This window comes from Adiantum capillus-veneris, chromosome 3 (genome assembly GCF_014529385.1).
Source record: "Adiantum capillus-veneris isolate H3 chromosome 3, ASM1452938v2, whole genome shotgun sequence".
In the NCBI taxonomy this organism is placed as follows: domain Eukaryota; kingdom Viridiplantae; phylum Streptophyta; class Polypodiopsida; order Polypodiales; family Pteridaceae; genus Adiantum; species Adiantum capillus-veneris.
This window is the reverse complement of record NC_140933.1, coordinates 177,195,726-177,209,398: the sequence shown is the minus strand read 5'-3', so window position 1 is coordinate 177,209,398 and position 13,673 is coordinate 177,195,726.

Sequence of the window (13,673 nt, the reverse complement as noted above, 5' to 3'; positions counted from 1 at the left end):
AATTAGGAAACAAGAGTGAGCCTACCACGCCATCCTTCCAATAGTGTTTCTTGGAAGGCATGTAGTGAAGTGCCATGCCCAATGCTATGCCCATGAAACACATAAAAGAGTGACGATCAATAGGAACCCACCTACGCATGGAGTCATGCAAGTTCCCACACCTTCTCCTCTCTTTTTCCACGTGTTTGTCTCACTTTACAATGTGATCAATGAGATCTAGTGGGAACAACATAAAAAATAAATGAAATTCACAAAACTCACGAGGTAAATGACCCAAATCAGGTCCATGGACTCCATTGAAGAGAGGGAGAGTCCTAAATGTGCCATGGGGCTCTTGCTCAAGGCCATCACCACTATGCCATTCCGGAGGAATAACATCAACAAAGTCATTATCCGCTTCGAGAGAGTCATCAAGTACTGGCCCTTCTGCCTCCAAGGCCTCATCATCACCACCTTCAACCCCCTCACTCTCCGATGCATGCTCATCATTGCTTTCCTCCTCATAAAAGACATCAAATGGGCTAGGTGAGGTACTAGCTCTACCTCCTACATGCGGTAGTTTATGTTTACGAGGTCGGCCACCATTTCAACCACTATATTTGCTAAATTTGGGTGATGGTCCTGAGGCATCATCACTTGTAAGCGTGCTACAGCCCTTGGGTCTACCCCGGTTTCGTGGTTTGGGTGGCCTTCCATGCCGCTCTGCAATTGGTGTGGCCTCCACCGGAGTGCTTTTAAAATTAGGACTACTAAGAGGAGTATCCTCTTCAAGATGATAGGAATGGCTTCCCTCCCCCAATGCATCCTCAGCAAGATTCCTCCACATTTCAACCATAGGTGCATGACTAGATTGACCAATTTCATATGTGGAAGAAACAGGTGTACTTGCATGGCTTACCTTGCTTATTTTCCGAGGAGGAGTGAGATTCAGGGAGCTTTGAACAAGGTACTCGCAGATGTCATTCCAATTTGCAACATAGAACTTCGGATGCCCCTCAAACTGACATGCAATTTTTTGAGTTTTTGAATGGTACTTGTGTAGCACCCCAAAGAAGAACACCTCAGCATGATTATCCCCAAATTCTTGTTGTGCCCAGGAAGCCCCAAACCAGGCTGCGGGTACTTGTAGCATGGCACCTTCTTGGGCCGCGAGAAACTCAAAGGAGCGTCCAGCATGGTTGCAGCCTACCTGCGCAGGTGAGTAGCTCCTTTGATTGAGCTCCATGCGCGCAGAAAAAATCGATCCCTGCACTTGTTCCTCAGCCTCTATTTCTTGGAATTTTGGCTCTCCTCACGCTACCCTACCCCAATTGCTTGAGTTGGGGCTTTCATTTGGAGCCCTTAGATCTAGGCAAGATCCTATGGGCCTCAATTCTCCCCGATCTGGAGCTCCCATGCATGAATTTGAGATTTTGGGGAGGCACGACACTCAATTGGAAGGTGGCTGTTGCATGCAATTTTCCATGCTTAGATTGGATAGTTGCTTAATTACTCAAATTAGAAGGCATGCAACAATGCTGGAAAAAGTTCCAAGTTTTTTTTAAGTTTTTCCTCACCTACCCCAATTGGTCAATCTATGTTATCTAGCTTGAATTTCTAGAATTAATTTGTCAAACTTTTCCAGTTAAAAAGGACATAAAACTATCCTAGGACAGAAAACTGTCCGGTTACCAACCTAGTGTTAACCTGGTATTAGATGGTGTCTGTATGGCTCATGAATATCCCGGCTAAGAGTTTATCAGGCTCTAAAAAGCTTGTTTTTAATGAAAAATTTAAAAAAAATAAAAGAAATAATATGATCATAATACATACAATGATAATCCTGCTGCATTTTCCCCCTTCCTAGAGTGAGCCGTTCCAGACGAACATGTGTTAGAGTGCATGTGAACAAAGCATGTGTCTATGCATAGCCGTATAGTGTGGCTCTATGATGCTGATGTAGGATATACAATATGGGAAAACAAAATGATGTGCAAGAGAAGGGTGCCGAACAATATGTTCAGTGGCTGTTGGTGGTGAGGTCACATTGAAGCTTCGTGGTCCAAATAGTAGTAATTGTAGAAGATGCGCCCTGTGTTTGACGGTGACCTGCAGAAGTTGTGATGCTACTGGTTGTTTTGCCTGAGGGTTTTGTTTTGTTTTCCATTAAGATTGCTTGCTTGTGGATTCCCTAGAAGAGGCATCGCGTGAGCGAGTCTGTTTTGGTTTACATACCCACTTAACATCTTTGGATTTTCGAGGGTGATGTTGGATTGGCCTAGGTTGTCCGACAGAAACCGTAGGCTTTTTGGCAATGTTGGATTTCTGTTGAGGCAATGTAGGCTGACTTGTATTGCTTTGTCATTTTGTATCCACAATTTCTTCAAATTGATGTGCATGATGGATTTTTTTAACACATATTTTCTTGACGACGATTGGATACTATCATGGAACGAGTGCCTATGGTGATGGTAGAGGTTCCCATACATGGTCTGTTTGTACAAAGGGCGTGGCAAAAAATTGGTCCTCTTGTCTGAGTTGTAAGTTATTGTCCTACTAGTTTGGCATGGCCTGATAAGTGCACATCCATGGAACTCCTAGAATAACTGCTTCGTTAAGATCCTAGTCTTTGACCACATGAAATTGATGAGGATAAATTGTTCCATCAATAGTGATTGGTAAATTTATGTATCCCAGACTGTCCATTGTGCCTTTGTTTGCTACTTTGAACCCATCGTGTTTGGAATTAGAGGGTCCCCTGTGAGTTTCTGTAAGTGGAGTAGTTAACAACATTAGCTCTTGCCTCGGTGTCCACTAATTCTCAATCAGTGGTGCCATCAACAAGCTGTAAATTAATGCATAGATCCATTCCACCTAACCATGTAGCGACTGTTTATATGGATGCTATTGGAGTAGTATCAATAAAATCAATCTATTGTGCTTTTCTCTGAAAGTTTGCTTGCTCCTTGCGCTTTAATATTCTAATTTTGGCTTCCTGCTATGCGTGCCTGTTCTCGAATGTCATGTGATTGAGTTCTGTGCTGAGCTGTTGCATGTATGGTTTTGAGTTTTTTTGGTGTCAGTGGAAGAAGATACTTCTTTAATCTGTAGCCACTCATCCAATTAGGCATCTACTCCCTTGCTAATGCTGCAAGCTTGATGGTCCCGCTTTGTGATATATCATGTATTACAAAAAACCCCATCCCTCACTTTTTGAGTTTTTTGGAGTGTTGTTTGAGGGTATACATTAAAACGTAATCCCCTCCTTGGAACTCCTTTCTAATCACTTGTTGATCATGGAAAGCCTTCATTTATTTTTTTGAGCATATATCCCCGCTATCGCTCTAAGTCGGGTTTCATCTAATTGTTACAGGGTGTCTAGTCTCTCCGATAGATCATGGCCCGTCCATCCTGATGGTGTTGCCACTCGTAGGGTTTTGATTAAGAATTCCATAGGTAGAATTGCATTAATCCCAAACACTAGGTTAAAGGGAGTCGTACCGATGGAAGTTTTAAAAGCTATTCTTTAAGCCCATAATGTTGTGTGTAGATTTTGATCCCAATCATTTCTTGAGTCACTGACTATTTTTGTGACTACAGTGCATAAGATTTTGTTGGTACCCTCTGCTTATCCATTAGCTTGCAGATGATAGGATGCTGATTTGCGATGGACTACCATGAATTTGTCAAGGAGGCTTTTAATGACATTGTTTAAAAAGTGTGTTCCCCTATCCCTCACTATTTCTATGGGTAGACCATATCTTGTAAGTATGTGTTTGTAAAGGAACTGAGTTTTAGTTTGTGTATCATTTTTTTGGGTTTCCTTTGCTTCAGTCCATTCTGTTATGTATTCTGTTGCTACTATGATGTATTGTGTGTGCGACTTGTATCTTGGAGGTATGATGGGACCAATAAAGTCAATGCCCCGTTTGGCAAAATCACGTACCTCCATCATTGGCCTTAGTGGCATATTATCTCTACGTAGGGGTGGTTTTGTGCATTGACATTCATCACATCATTTGACATAGGTCTCTACATCCATAAACATGGTTGGCCACCATATGCGTGAGCGTAGCATGAGCTTTGCCGTTTTATGAGCAAAGAAATGTCCCCTTGGCTGTCCTGAGTGTGCTTGTTTTAAGATGATGTAACATTCGCTTTTCGTAGCACACAGCCATAGTTGTTTGTTTTTTCCCCGCCTATACAGTTGGTTGGCAATGAGCACATAGTGTTTGGCCTCTTCTTCTATATTTTTCATTCTTGCCTTGCCCCATCCCTTTGGGAAGGTCTTATTTTTTAAGTACTCAGCTATGTGAGTACTCCATTTGGGTGCTTGCACTACTCGGAACAGGGTGGCATGTTCCACTGGAGGTTGTTTTCTATATCCATCACATGATCTACATATGTATGGACATTGTGTTCCATGATTGGCCAATAGAGTCCCAATCTCTTTAGCCATTGGCCTGTTTGCGTTTCTCCATTGTGAAACCCCGTATTTTGTATATGAGCCTGTTTGAGGTAGTAGGTGGATTCTTTGGGATATACACATAGTCTCAATATTTCATCCTTACCGTGTTTGTACAAACATCCTGTTAAAAGCTGGAGATTTTGTGTTTGTTGTATAATTGATGGCTATCTTTCTACCTGTAATGACCAGATAGTGAGTAGAGGATTGACTTCTTTGCTCCACCTTGGAACCATTTTGATGTTAAACAGATACAAGTTGGGAAAATCATCATCGATACCCTCAGGTGCTTCCACATGAAACAGTTGTGAAAGATGATCTACTCGTGTGTGTTTGTGTAGTCCCCTTTTTTACGACTACCGTAAAGTCAAACTCAAGCAATGGTATAAACCAGCAAACAATTCTTCCAATGTTGCAGGGCTTGTTTACTAAATATAGTAGTGCTTGGTGATCCACAAAGAAAACAATTTTTTTGCAAGAAGGTAGTGTCTAAATTTTTGACAACATATATCATTCCCAGACCTTCTCTTTCCGTAGTGGTATAGTTATCTCTACGTTGTTTAGCATCAACATGAACATTAAAGATTTTGCTACAGTCATGGGCTAGAAAAATTGGAGCAAAAATTAGTTTCTGCTTCAATTTATGAAAAGCCTGCTCGCATTCTTCTGTCCATTCAACCTTAGCAATGAGGGCGTACAAAAACATACATATATATGAAATGCATGTAGTACCCACAATGTCCCTTAAATGCCTACACTTCCTTCATCTTTGTTGGTCTTGGTAGTGCAACAATTATTTGTACCTTCTCTTGATCAGTAAAAATTCCATTTTTGGACACAATGTGGCTCAAAATTTTACCTTGTCTTCCCATAAAGATGCATTTTTCAAGGTTTAAGCAAATACAATATGTTTTGCACTTGTCAAAGACTTTTCCTAGATGCGTTATATCGGTCACTTCTCCGATGAGAATGAACACAAAGATCATCCATGTATATCTCTAGAAATTGTCTGAGATATTCCTTGAATGCATGACTTGTTAGTCTTTGGAATGTAGCAGGGGCATTGGTGAGGTCGAAAGGCATTACCTTGTAGGCAAATATACCGCACTCTGTTGCAAAAGATGTCTTATGATGATTCCGCTTTAATTGTCAACTGATTGTAGCATGAGAACCCATCCAAAAAAACTATAGGCCTCTTTCTCTGCTACCCTCTCAATAACATGATCTGTTATGGGCAGTGGATAGTTATTCCTTATGGTGGCTGCATTTACCTGTTTACACAGACATGCAATTTTCCATTCTTTTTGGGTACTACCTTAACAGGGGACACCCAATCGGTGTGTTCAATCTCGTAGATAAACTCGGCATCCTTCAGTTTGCCTATCTCTTAATTTTATTGGCAAAAGTCTCATTGTACATGTAAGGACGTTGTTTGCATGGTCTGGCATCACACTTAAGGGGTATAGCGTGCTGAAATTTTTTAGGATATATCCCCTTTAGATCTTTGTATGACCATGCAAAGACATCTTTGTATTGTTTGAGCGTATCGACTAGAAGTCGCTCTTCTTCGTCAGTTAGGTCCGTGGTGATGTATGCCGATTTAGGCTTGCCTGATTCTACTAAGTTGATACCTTTGGATTTTTTAGGTCCATCATATGAAGTTCCTGGTTCTTTGGGATCTTGCTTGGGTTTCTGCACCACAATTTTTCTATCTTGAATAGTATACTTCTTATAGTGGGAAGGTGCATCAAATTTATCATCGTTTGATTCCTCGTCAGTTTCCATTTTTGTTGTCCAAACTTCCTTCAAAGCTCGTTTCAGTTCATTGTATTTGATTTTGCACTCCATTTTGGACAACTTTGTTGATTTCTCGGAATTGCTCTCCTTTTTTGGTTTTTGTGTGTTCTTTTTTTTTTTTCATTTTTGTTTTGGTTGAATTAGGTTTCATATACCTCTTTGATATCCCGTCATTGAGGCAATCACTTGCTTTTACTAACCTTAAGTACTATATTTTGTCGGTTAACAGAGGTACCGAGTCTTCTCTTCTCTTCTTTTGTTTGTTTATGCCTTTATTCCGATATCTACTTTGTCTTCGAGGATTTTGGTTCGAAAAATCATAGTAGATCACCCGTTGATCCTTTTGTTTGATGTTCTGACATGAGCTACTAGACAGCTCGTCATCTGCATTGTCCATTAATAGCTAATCCGTCGAGTCCTAGAAAGCTTCTTTGTCCGTTTGGTCAAGGTCTCTTACTGAGATCTCATCCACTATGCATTGGCAATCGGCAACCCCTCCTTGTCAAGAACTTCCCATTCTAATTTCGTATCTAGGTTGACACTCATCATTTGGAATGGAATGATATTATATCCTTCCTCATCGCAGAGTGGCTAGTATTTGTTTCCATCCAAAAGGTTCGAACATCTCTTCTAGAAAAGGTTCTTGTATATATGCCTCGTCTTGTGTAGTCCTATCAAGAATGCAATCTTCCCTTTTTAAACTACCACCTTCAAAAGCTTCTCATGTGTAGTGGTGAGCTTTGTTCTGTAGCCAAGCTTCTCTTGTCCAATGGTTAGCTTTGTTCTATAGCCAAGCCGGTCTTCTCCCGTGGTTCATTCTACATCTCTATAATTATGATCTGTGACACTACTTTCTGTAGTGACATCCTTGTTCCTTAGATGGATATAGTTTTAATCCCAATCTTGTACCATTTTGAGATGACGCATGAATGGTCTGCCCAATATGATATTGAGATTGCTGCTCTTGTCGAAATTCATAATAGCGAACGTGTGTTCATATGCAATTCCGCAAGAGGTTACCACAATTTGCTCCAGGATGCCAATTGGTCTTTCTAGATACCCATCTGCTAATTGAAGTTTCATTCTAGTCTTTTGGAGAGCAGGTTTCCCCCATTTTTTCCACATTGCTTTGGTAGCTATGGCTATTCCAGCCCCACTATCCAATGTTGCTATCGACTTAACCTCTTTGTACTCCACCGGCAGGGTAGTATTTCCTTCTTCACCTTCACAATAATACCCTACCTTGTTCACTGGTACTAGCTCATGTTTAGTTTGTTTCGAGGGTTTTATCTTCAGTGTTTTTGGAGAAGCCTTGGGTAGCAGAATTACCAACCCTACTTTTTTCAATTTTTTTCTGACCTTCTCCCAAAGGTGCGGTCTTACTTGCAGTAACTTTGATAGAGTTAGTGTACAATGAATAGGGGATGACATCAGCTCATGAAGAGTTTTGTATCCATCATCTTAGTATTGGACATCCATTGAGAAGGTACTTTCTTCATCTTCAACGACTGTGGTTTACTGTCTTCCGATATCACTGTACCTGCATCACCATACAGTGATCGGATGTCATTTGGGTAGAGCTCATGCTCCAAGTGAATCTCATTGATAGGAGCTAATAGAAGTGTAGCACTTCCATATTTTCTATTTTTGTTATGTTCCCATAGCTCCTGAGGCGATTGTTCTTCCACTTCCGGAATTGGCAGTGGTGCTTGAGAATACATTCCATTTGATGTATTGGCTGCCATCCTTGTATCCAATGGTATTTCGTTTACATAATCTGGTTGGTCTTCCTTTTCAATTCCCTGTCCCTCTAACTCTTGAATTTTTCACGGATTAATACCTCAATTTTTGGAGCAGTAGGAATTGATGGTTCCGTTAGCGCTTGAGCGGCTTGGATGAGCTCCTTGCACATCTTTAGCCTCTCCTTTTCATAGCCCGGATGAGGGTACGTTAACCACCTATCCTCTTGGGTTTTGTTAGGCTTTAGCCTTGCATTATAAGATTTTAAAATTGCATCCAAAGGTTCAAAAACCTTGTCTATCAAGATAGATCCTCCCGATGGTATAAACGATGGTTTTTTTACCTTGTTGTTTCTCTTAAGGTCTCTTTCCCTTCTCAATTTTTCCACGGTTTGTAGCAATTTGGTTTCCAAATCCATTTTCTCTTTTTCTCTTTTATCTTTCATCTTGTCTTGTTTTGCCTTCCATGATTTCCTAGGGGTTTGGACAGACAAATTTTCTATTTCGGTTTGACTAGCTTGGGCATTCCTTGCAGCCTCATGTGATTGAGCTCTTGTTATTGCGTTTTAGAATGTTTGGTTCTATTTTTGATCCACTTGAGCTTGGCACAATCCCCATCTTGTTCATGGTTGCTTTCCCTTTATTGTCAGGGTTTTTTGGATAGTGTGGAATAAGATGAGTAGTGGTACATCCGTCATAGAACCCAAAACATTTAACCCGTTCTCCTTTGTTTGGACAAACCATTGCCCAATGATCGCCGCATTCAGAGCATGGTCCTATAGGTGGTAGAGAATCTTGTGGAGCTCCCAACGGTTGTCCTTCTCTAGGAGGATACCCCCTAGGTTTATAGTTCTGGTTTGCCATGAACATAAGCATATTTTCATTGACCAAGTACTGGTTTTTAGTTGGATGTGATATGTATGAGGGCTCAGGAATCTCTTCAAGAATTATCCATGGAATTTGTCCCTCAGGAGCATATGTATTCCCATCAAATCCCCTCTTGTAGGTACTGTCTGAATCTTCCAGAGACGAGACTACTTGGACTATACTCTGATCAGAAGGTGTTTCTACGTGTTGAGAAATTTGTACCATGGACCTATTGTCTTGGGGTAAGGGAGGTTGGTGCCCCAATATTGGTTGAGGTTTCTGCTACCCTTGGATCGCGTTATTTGGCCCCGCTTGGTATCTTGGAGGGGATGGAAATTGTTGCCCTCCATGTAGCCCGTATTGTGCGTCTCTGACATAGTTCTGATTATAGAAAACTTTATGGGTTTCATGGTTTGTCCATTTTTTTTCAGTAGCACACCACTTTAGTACTCAGGGTGCATTTACTCCTGGCCTTTGTTGAAGGTTGCACCATTGGGCTGGATGATCTTCTCCACAAGTGTCACATTTTTGGATGGGCAGTTGTCCTATTTGGGTTCATCCTGTTTTTTTGGTGTATCCTTCTAATCACTTCCTCGATCATTTGATCAATGTCTGGCACAGTTGGGTTTTGCCCACCCAATTTCATATATGGACTCACTAATGGTTGAAGAGGTGCTACTTGTTCCTTGATCTGTGTCTTCAGTAACCTCCCCATCTGCCTTGCAATTATCTACCAGATACAAGGCCTCTTTCGTGACTTGCTCAAAAGTTACACATGACTTATAGCACAAAAAAGCTCTACCATAATGTCAAGTGCCGCCAGTCGAACAAAACGGTCAATCCATAGAAGGTGATCCTTGCAACAATATAAACGCCAAATGGATTAAGTAACACAAGATATCAAAACAATGTAAGTATAATAGGCGCTCATCCTACAATGGAAATTGCAAGGAATCCAAAAAAATGGCCAATCCATAGAGGGCTGCAAACCTTAGCTCAAGAAGTCAATGCTATGCTTGCACTCTGGCCCCACACAATCCCTAGAACAACTCTACTTTTCTCAGTTTTTCCTGATGCACAAACTCATGAGCTATAGAATCCAAACCAAGGACTTAAAAATACACAAAGTACATGTGTTTGCAAGGCATGTACGTGAGATGCCTACTGTCTCGTTTTTGGAAATACTCACAAGTACACCTAGGAAAGTCTGCAATGGTCACCGCATAAGTAACCCCCTTTTGAAGTGAGCCTGAGTGCTAACATGAAAAACATGTGATGCATTTGGTACCAATATAATCTCTCTCACTAGATGTGATGCCATGCTTTAGCCCAATGCTATCCTGTCATTGAAGTCTTTGGTTAATTTTCTCCTCCACCTTACATGCTTTCCATCTCTAAAACTAGCATGGAAAGAACTCGGGTGTGTTCCAAATTGCCCACCAGGATGGAGGTTTTGTTGTGCTGTAATATTATCTCCCTGAAGCACAAATCCATTTTTGTGCATCATCTCAACCTCCCATGGAAGCAGCCACGTTCCCTCTTCCACAACCCACATCCCCGGCACTGGGCCAGGAGGTCAAATAATCATCCCATCAATATTCCATGCATGAGTGTTACTGTCATTGCAAAACCATACAAACCCCTCAATAATCCCTTTTGGTTTGGTGACCACTGCAGGATATTTTCTCCTTCCCCAAAAGCAAGGTGCAGGAGCACCATTTTGAACATTATCTAAATTTTTGTTTATGAACTTACCACAACGTACTTTCTCTCCGGGGAGAACACCAAAAGGTGTCAATGTTCTACGAGACTCAGTGTGCCTTATCGCCCAAACAATCTGAGGCACCTTTGCTATGGCCAAAGACTAGGAGTAGCGGAAGCATTTGGTTGGCTATGTGGTGCATTGTAAACTGGAGTAGTGAGAGTCTTCTTCAAGAGTTTCATCGGCGTCAAGAAAGATTGAGCGTGATTTTTTCACGCCTTTTCTCGTAATGTAGCTCTATTCATCTCTGGACTTGGTATTTTCATTTTAAAAATTGTTGAGTGAGCTACATAAAGAAGTTTTCTATTTGATGTTGACACTGGCTGATTGCTCATACATCTGGCTGCGAGGTCTGCCATCATTGGTCCTGTGGATGATTGCATGCCCTTCAAGTAGGCATTGTATCACACACTTTGAAGAACTTCTAGTGACATATCTGCATAAGTGACTTCATATAGACCAATGTTATTCTTATAACCAATTGAAGCACGCATACTTGCATGTTTTTCCTCAGAAAGATTTGTTCAAGGGACAAAAGCACCTGTCTCATCTTGAGCAACAAATTTGTCTCCCCAATGTGGCACTCTGACATCCCACCATGACAACGATGTTTCCAATGTTGGAATCTCATCCAAAATAGCATGGTCTGTTTTCCAAAACTGTTTGAGTTCATCCTTGCATACTTGTGCTGCATGTTTTGAAGGTGCATGTAACCATTTTTGACACAATATTTTATGCTTATCTTGATAAGATGAACGTTTACACTTGAAAGTGTGCTTAACCATGCTTTTCTCCCAATGAAAAACACATGATCTCTCTTTCTCAGGCATCTTTTTTTTGGCTCCACCAAAATAGACAGTACGAACTACAATCTAGTTTGCATTTGCTTCATCTTCCATGAATCCTCAAAATTTAGGCTTATCAAAACGAGGATCTTGTTCTTAAGAAGAAGTTCCCCGCTTTTTTTTCGAGGACAAAAACTCTTCTTTAAGGGGGAGTAATGTCAAGACAAGGGCAAGGCCGGGCTAGGCAGTGTGGAAAGGGAATCCAACTAGGGCAAAGAGATAGGACCCATGCTATATAGTGGGTGGTTGGGAGGTAGACTCCAAGGCATTATCTCCCCTTGTCTCACATTGTCGTGCTTTTTACTAAGGTGCTTGTCATGCTTAATGAATAAGGTTCTTGAGGTGCTTATCATGCTTGATGGCCAAGGTGCTTGAGGTATTCAAGTCAAATGTGAGCCCTAAAGATAGGGGCATGAGAGAGAACACTCACACACACACACACACACACACACACACACACACACACTCACTCTCAAGGCAAGCCCAAGACTCAAGAGGCATTAATACCACATGTCAAGCTCGTAGTAGTAGGTTCCTCATAATGTGTCTGAAATCCTATTGGATGACCTGTAGGAAGGTCCAATGATAATTTAGATTCAATTAAATAATTACAAATCTTTCTCTCAAAGGGGTAAAGGAGGACACTTGTCCAAATGCTAGACACATTTCTTGTTATGACTAAAGCCATTCATTGGGTAGCTCAAAGCTTGATCCAATAGGCTTGTATCAAGAGTAAAGTAGCAAGAGTAAAGTAGCAAAATTGAATCCTCTCTCTCTCTCTCTGTCTCTCTCTCTCTCTCTCTTTCTCATATACTCCACAAGCCACACACACACACACACTCCCCCATTGTGTGTTGTGCACACAAGTCATCTCCTTCTCCAAGATTGAGAAGTGGAGAGTCTACACCAACACCCCTTGGCTATGGAATGCAAATCCAACCAAGATAGTATGATCAAAGCAATGCTTATCAATGTCTCCATCTTCAATATCACTATGCTAAGCTATGCTCTAAGATTGATTATATGTGAGGTGACTACTTATTTCTTGACAGGTTGCAGGTACTAGAAGATACTGCCCAACAAGTAAGATCAAACGGTGGATTCAAACTAGCTAATGGGGTAACTTGGTTTGGATTTTGCAATACCAATTCTTCATGAGATCAAGAAGATTGTACCAGAATAGGAATCCCACCATCTTTGATCAAGCAAGCAATCCCTCAACGAAAGAAAGAGTGAATCAAAGAGCATTGCAGCCTTTAGAACCCATTTTAGAGGAGAGCTTCTCTGACACTTCGTCAAAAAGATCATACAGTCTCATGATTGATGATTTTAACAAGTCAAACCCTAAGGGAACAACTTTGATGGGGGTAGGTCCTTCTCAACCTGCATCTGATGTAAAATTGTTGTATTTGAAGTTTCAATTTGAAAATGTTCTTAAGGCCAAAATCTATAAGGATGGAATGGGCTGCTATTGTGTTAAGTTGGAAAATAACCCAAGTGAGTTTAGAGATCTTGTAGATACTGATTATAATGAGGATAAGTATTTTGACAAAGAGGGAATGATGTACCTAGTGGTTCATGACCCCTTTATTTGTGAATAAATGTGGGATGACTGGCACCAAGGACAAGGTAGATAACGAGCTGGGCGATGAGCCACCCAAAATGGAGAAGCAAAATGTGGATCTCAGACGCACCAATGAGACAGAGTGCCTTAATACAGAAAACACGTATGTGGGGCTTTATAAGTTCAATATGGAGAACAAACACTCTATTACAAATGTGATGAACCCCGCATCAAGGAACTGACTGAATGTAAAAACCTGTATGTTTTCAAGTACACAGAGGGGAGAAGTATTCAGGTGGTAATAATAGACAAGTATGGCCAAAAGTACTCTCGATGGATCGTAAGAAATTAGAGAGGTATACATATTTTGGGGGACCACTCCACCAATAAAATCCGGAAGAGATGAAAACCACCACAACTACTCACACAAGACCTGAGACTGTACATGTGAGCCCAGTGAGAACCGAGGGGAGGAGTCTTTTGGACATAAACGAGTCCCAACACAAGGCCTTTAGGATCAATAGGGTCTAGGGCTTCCATGAACACACATAGGGTCATTAATGTTCCTGACATCACTTACACCACTAGAATCCCTCCGACCATTACACGAGATCGACTTGATGAACATATAGCAAATAGGATACCACTAATAGTA